Source organism: Abramis brama (assembly GCF_963993115.1).
Source record: "Abramis brama genome assembly, chromosome: 6".
NCBI lineage: Eukaryota > Metazoa > Chordata > Actinopteri > Cypriniformes > Leuciscidae > Abramis > Abramis brama.
Window position 1 is genome coordinate 15,489,979 of NC_139968.1, and position 6,000 is coordinate 15,495,978.

At 48.1% G+C, this 6,000-nt stretch overlaps 1 protein-coding gene across 6 annotated transcripts in view; it reads right to left on the minus strand.

Moving 5' to 3' along the window:
* The window catches only part of LOC311084428 (CD276 antigen homolog), a 77,745-nt gene extending 72,658 nt beyond the window's left edge, over window positions 1-5,087 (minus strand). For 5 of the 6 annotated variants that reach the window (XR_014606526.1, XR_014606527.1, XR_014606528.1 and 2 more), the window contains exons 1-2: window positions 4,912-5,035; window positions 4,634-4,796 (exon numbers count right to left, since the gene is read on the minus strand). The gene's annotated coding sequence lies outside the window, so the exon portion shown is untranslated. Of the gene's footprint in view, window positions 1-4,633; window positions 4,797-4,911 lie in introns of all 6 variants that reach the window. The other variant, XR_014606525.1, reaches the window with a different exon arrangement.
* Between the last annotated feature and the right edge of the window lie 913 nt (window positions 5,088-6,000).

Consider the following 6,000-nt stretch of genomic DNA (forward strand, 5'->3'; position numbering starts at 1 on the left):
GCTCCGGTCTCCACTGATGGTCTATTTGGTGATGTTGTGAACAGTGCGATAGCTAAATCACAAGAGGCCTCTAAACAGGCAGTTGCACTCCAAAGACTTCTCCCCCGCCGTTCATTCTATGAGGCTGCTGAGCAGGAGCAGCCTCACTCCTCTAAAAAGAGCGCTAGCCATCGTGCCACTCAAAAACAGAGTGTGTCCTCTCGTGCTCCCCCACAAAAATCTCGGGGACACGGAGGGCGCTCTCAAACCCAGCAGCCCTCGAGGGGTAGAACGGATCTGCGGACCGTTATTACCGCCAAGAAGGCTGCTGGGAAAAAGTCCTGACGTCCGAGGGCTCAGGACAAATGAGGGTAGTCCCCCCCGAAGCAGAGCGGTTAACACCTCTTTTTACGGTGCCCGTCTCTCTTCGGTACCCTCAGGGGACCGTTCTGCCAACCCTGCCGCCTCAGGTGTTACAGGGCGCAGCGGTCTCCGGCGAGCACATATCTCAAGGACCACCCGGAAACGTAGTGGCCTCGGGATGCCCGCCCCCTCCGAGGAGGGTGTTAGAGCAGTCTGTTCGGTCGTTCCCTGCCGGTGCGCCGTTACAGGGCGACGAATTGACTACTCAACAACAACGAAATCCAGAAACCAGTCTCGAGAGGCTGGTACCTCTAGTAGAATCTTTGACAGCGTGGAAGCTACTGTCGAATGTTTCTCGTTGGGTCCTGCAGACCGTGGAAAAAGGGTATCAGATACAATTCAAAAAACGCCCACCTCGGTTTATGGGGGTCCTGCCCACAGTGGTGGGCCCCGAGCAGGTTCTGGTTATGGAACAGGAAGTAAACACTCTGTTAGAGAAAGGGGCCATAGAATATGTACCTCCCTCCAACAGGGAAACCGGGTTTTACAGCCGGTATTTCATAGTTCCGAAAAAGGACGGGGGATTGCGTCCCATTTTAGATCTTCGAGTTCTGAACGAGTCAGTCATGCAGCTCAAGTTCAAAATGTTAGCATTGAGACAGATCGTGCCACAGATCAGGTCCGAGGACTGGTTTGTCACGATAGACCTCAAGGACGCATATTTCCATGTTTCCATCCGTCCGTGTCATTGGAAGTTCCTGAGGTTTGCTTTCGGGGGCAAAGCATACCAATATCGTGTTCTTCCATTCGGCCTAGCTTTATCACCCCGCACTTTCACCAAATGCATGGATGCAGCTCTGGCGCCGCTGTGCCTCCAGGGTATTCGCATCATGAACTACATCGACGATTGGTTGATTTTAGCTCAGTCGCATCAGTTGGCGGTTCAACATCGAGATGTTGTTCTCGCCCACATGAAAGAGCTGGGGTTACGGCTGAACGCCAAGAAGAGTGTGCTTTCTCCACTCCAGAGGACCACTTTTTTAGGCGTGGTTTGGGACTCAGTGTCGATGCAGGCGCGCCTGTCACCGCCACGTATAGAGTCCATCCTTGCAGCTGTGAAAAGTGTAAAGCTAGGCCAGCTACTCACTGTCAAACAGTTCCAGAGACTGTTGGGTCTCATGGCAGCAGCTTCCAACGTGATACCTTTTGGACTGCTGCACATGAGGCCCCTGCAGTGGTGGCTCAGGACCAGGGGGTTTTCCCCGAGGGGCAACCCATTTCGCACAATCAGGGTCACGCGGCGATGCTTACGTGCCCTGGTTATGTGGAAGAAACCTTGGTTCCTGTCCCAGGGCCCAGTGTTGGGAGCTCCTTGTCGTCGCAAACTGCTAACGACGGATGCTTCCCTCACGGGTTGGGGAGCGATCCTGGAGGGTCGCTCATCTCAAGGTCTGTGGGAAGACCATCATCGTTCCTGGCATATCAATCGCCTAGAGATGTTAGCTGTCTTCCGGGCTCTGAGGAGCTTTATCACAGATCTCAGGGGACACCATGTGTTAGTACACACGGACAACACGTCGGTAGTCGCCTATATCAACCACCAAGGGGGTTTGCGCTCGCGCCCGTTATCCAACTTGGCACGCCATATCCTCTTGTGGTCCCAGGGGAAGTTACTGTCACTCAGGGCAGCTTACATCCCCGGGGTCCAGAATATAGGAGCAGACACTCTGTCGAGGCAGGGGCCGAGGCCCGGGGAATGGAGGCTCCACCCCGAGGTGGTGGAGCTGATATGGAGGGAGTTCGGCCAAGCACAAGTGGATCTGTTTGCGTCTCGAGAGACGTCTCACTGTCCACTTTGGTTCTCCCTCACGCATCCAGCTCCTCTTGGACTGGATGCTATGGTTCAGACGTGGCCGAGGCTACGTCTGTACGCCTTTCCCCCAGTTGCTCTGCTCCCGGGAGTTCTGGAGAGAGTTCGCAGGGACCGGGTTTGCCTGCTTCTTATAGCCCCGCGCTGGCCGGGCAGAGTATGGTTTCCCGATCTGGTCTCCCTCCTCGACGGGCATCCTCTGGAGTTACCCGTCAGGAGAGACCTTCTGTCCCAGGCAGGGGGCTCAATATTTCACCCCCGCCCAGAACTGTGGAACCTGTGGGCTTGGCCTCTGAGGGGGCCCAGCTCATAGAGTCAGGTCTCTCAACTGAGGTTGTTGAGACCATTCTACAGTCCAGAGCTCCCTCCACGAGGAAACTTTATGCCCTGAAGTGGAGAGTCTTCACTTCTTGGTGTAGTGACCGTCGGTTGGACCCAGTTAACTGCCCAATTGGTACAGTGCTGGAGTTCCTGCAGGACCGGTTCACAGCAGGTCTAACCCCGTCCACTTTAAAGGTTTATGTGGCGGCCATAGGTGCTTACCACATTCCTTTGGGTGGAATGTCTGTGGGGAAAGACCCTTTGATATCTCGTTTCCTTCGTGGCACTTGGAGGCTGAGGCCTGCAGTTCGCTCTAGGGTGCCACCATGGGACTTGTCCATTGCGTTACAAGGCTTGTCCCTGGCCCCCTTTGAGCCTATTGAGGAGGTTCCTGAGAAGTTTTTAACGCTGAAAGCTCTTTTCCTTCTTGCTATTTCCTCTCTCAAGAGAATAGGGGATCTCCAAGCGTTGTCGGTTGCTCCGTCATGCTTGGAGTTTGCTCCGGGTATGATCAAAGCATTTCTTCATCCGAGACCGGGCTATATCCCCAAGGTCCCCACTAATGTGGTCAGACCTATTGTTCTGCAGGCCTTCTGTCCTCCTCCCTTTCAAAATGCGGACCAGGAGGCTAATAATTTGCTTTGCCCTGTGCGGGCGTTAGACGCATATGTCCACAGAGCTGCCCTGTGGCGAAAAAGTGATCAATTATTTGTGTGCTTTGGGTCCCCTAACAGAGGAGGTCCAGTGTCTAAGCAAAGGATGAGTAAGTGGGTGGTCGAGGCTATCTCACTTGCTTATGAGGCGGCTGGGCAGCCTTCTCCTTTGGCTGTCCGGTCGCACTCGACGAGGAGTATGGCGGCCTCTAAGGCCCTTATTTCAGGAGTTTCTTTACAGGACGTCTGTGATGCGGCAGGCTGGTCCTCACCGCACACTTTCGTCAGGTTTTACTCTCTGGATCTAGACTCTGCTCCAGGGTCTCATGTTTTATCTTCCTAGTGCTGCTCTCCAGATTACACACAGGACAGACATTCGTAGCTATGGAGGCGTTGGTATAGACGTTCCCCATAGCGTCATTCTCGACGCAACGGGAGTTCCCTTGAAAGGGAACGCCTCGGTTACGACTGTAACCTCGGTTCCCTGAAGAGGGAACGAGCGTTGCGTCGCCTTGCCATATCTCCTTCATGCCTGTCAGCTCGACTTCAGACTTTTACGAAGCTTTCGTTTTCTGTTTCGGGCCGGCTTTTATAGCTTCCTGGTACGTGACGTCACCCGCCTCTGACGTTCCGCCACACCATTGGACTGATTTTACATGTGCTTCAAGACGTCATCACGCAAAGCGTTCCCCATAGCGTCATTCTCGACGCAACGCTCGTTCCCTCTTCAGGGAACCGAGGTTACAGTCGTAACCGAGGCGTTTTCTCTGAGCCAGAGTTTAGTTGGGCACGTGTCAGTGAGAAAACATGCAGTGAATGAAGAATCTAGTTGACCGTTACCCTTCTGCTAAAACATTGAATTCACAGTAAACCTACACAATTTACTACTATTAACTAAAGCTACCAAGAAGACAATGCAAAATGCTAACAACTAAATCAAAATTATAGTTACAGCAGATAAACCATGCAGAAAAAAAAAAAAAAAACTTATAATAATTAATGAACCAATTCATGTTTAATGTATTAACAACACTTAAAATATTTCCCTTTTAATTACAGTTGATATAAAGCATTTGACAACCAAAACACATGCAGGCCAAACACGAACACGAGCAACAAGCTAAACCATGCGTTCATTGTTGAGAAGCAGACTCGTGTTTGTCCAAACAGCATTTCATTCACATACCTGATCATCATGGTAGCCTAATATTATCAATATATGTTTTATTTGACTATATTGCATAGAAATATTTCCTAAATTTAAGTTAAATGCTACTTTTTGTACAGAATGTATTGTAGCTCGTCAGCTTCCGTATAGGCCATGTGTTCTAGACGTAAGTGACGTCGACAGAAATCACGTGAACTGAGCAGACATGCGCAGATATTCATTAATCTTTCTTAAATTTTGAGAATTAATATCTCCCAAATGTTGTCATCATTTACTTACCCTCAAGTTGTTCTAAACCTGTATGAGTTTCTTTCTTCTGTTGATCACATAGGAAGATATGTTGAAGAATGTTGTTAGTCAGACAGTTGACGGTAGCCATTGACTTTGAAAGCCATTGAAAAATATTGCTTTTTTAAGCTTCCAGTAACATCCTCATTCTGACCTACAAGGAAAAAAGAAAGAGAGATAATTGAAAACAACAGGGAAATACAGCATGTATTTTTTAAATGGGTTTCAAAAATGAATAAACAAACAGTTTATTTACAACAATAAATTACCTGTTTTCTTTTTCATATCTGGGCTCAATCCAGAACGATCTTCCTCACAGTTCCTCTCTCTTGTTTTGAGAGAGGAACTGTCTTTAAGTGCTGAGAGACTCTAGGCTGATATTGCCTGACGTCTGATGGGAGGAGAAAAGTGTTAGACTAGATGAGCTGGTGATCGGAACAAGTACAGTGTGGTTTGTGTGTGTGTGTGTTTTTTTAACACTGGTAACATCTTTATTTTGACCAACAGAGAAACTAAAAGAGAGAGAAAGCATCCCAAAGTCCCAAACTCACAGCCTTTTTCGACCTTTGTCTGTGTTGCTTGTTTCAGTTCTGTTGAACTTTTTTAATTCATTGGCACACCTACCTACACACACACACACACACACTACTGTTATAGATTCAAGTGGCTTTATTAGCCTGGTAAAAAGCTTTACATCGCCAAAGCATTGCTAACATTAAATTACAGGCGTACATGTTTACACACAATTTAAAAACAAAAAAGTTTGATAAAGTAATATTCCAACCAGAGGGTTGAGTGAAATCAGCTGGCCGAGTTCATGGGTGGAATAAACATATGGCAGGACTTTTACTTTCTGACCCCTGGACCCCTACACCTGTGATTCCAACCAGAAGAAGGAAAAAGGGGGAAAAGTACACAATGATTTGTTTTATTTAAATGTGACTCGGTGTTGATGTACCTGCTGATTGTGCAGTTTGTGGTCCCGTTGAACTGGTTAAACGATTGTCATGACAGGACGTCACAAACCTGAATGCCAGGTTTGCATTTCTCTTCTTTTTGACATATTCTTTTGCATTATATTACAGAATTTTGTATTATGTTTTTGTAGTATATGGAAAAAAAATGCTTTTGAATGCTGTTGTCATCATACAGTTTCTGAAACACACACAGGCATTCAGTTTAATTTTAATGCAGTAGTTTGCAGAGAGTTGACCTGATGCCAGTATGACACGTTTCATAAGGAGTGGTGTTGATGTGGAAACTCTGAGGACCAGGATGTTTGTCATACACACACAAGTGAGAAGAGTGTTTAAGATATCCTGGTGTATCAACAGTCTGAACAGCAAGGTGTTGTCACA